Source organism: Gavialis gangeticus, unplaced genomic scaffold, assembly GCF_001723915.1.
Source record: "Gavialis gangeticus isolate Ggan-Ray unplaced genomic scaffold, GavGan_comp1, whole genome shotgun sequence".
NCBI classification, from domain to species: domain Eukaryota; kingdom Metazoa; phylum Chordata; order Crocodylia; family Gavialidae; genus Gavialis; species Gavialis gangeticus.
In genome coordinates, this window is record NW_017728965.1 from 132,399 (window position 1) to 133,041 (window position 643).

Genomic DNA, 643 nt, shown 5'->3' on the forward strand with positions numbered 1-643 from the left:
TTTTTATTTCTAAATCGCCTAGTCCATAATAGAATGTGCACTGATATCCCTTCCATTCACATGAGCTAAATAAATAGGTTTATTCCTATATGGTACTTACCCTGACCACTTTCACTCTTAAAAATAAAATGGACCCACTCTGCATGAGTTGGTTTGAAATAAGATGCATTTCAGCTGCACCCTGCAGACACTCTTTGTAAGTGAGTTCACAGTGTGAATTAGGGTAGGATGAGAGCAGCAATTTTGCTTAGCATCTGTATTTCTTAAGTGTGTTACTCAGTTTCCACCATGAAGGGACTGATCTAAATCCCATAAAAGTTCTTGGCAGGCTTCTAGCACCTGAGAACCAGCCTGCACATTTAAAAGGATAATTTTTAGTTACCTGTCTCTGTCTCCCCTCTTCCTTTACCAGTATCACTCATGATCTTCCAAAGCTCTCCTAACATGGTCATCAAAAGCAGAACCCCAATTTTATGGTATTAGTGTAATGGTGGAGGTGGTTTAATTATTAGGCCTGTGCAAAGTGGCTAGTATTCACTTCAGATTTGGCTGATTTGGGGGACAGTGATTCGATTCAGTGATTCGAATCACTGTCCCGAATTGATTTGGCCAAATCTGATTTGGAGATTCAGCTGCTGCCGAA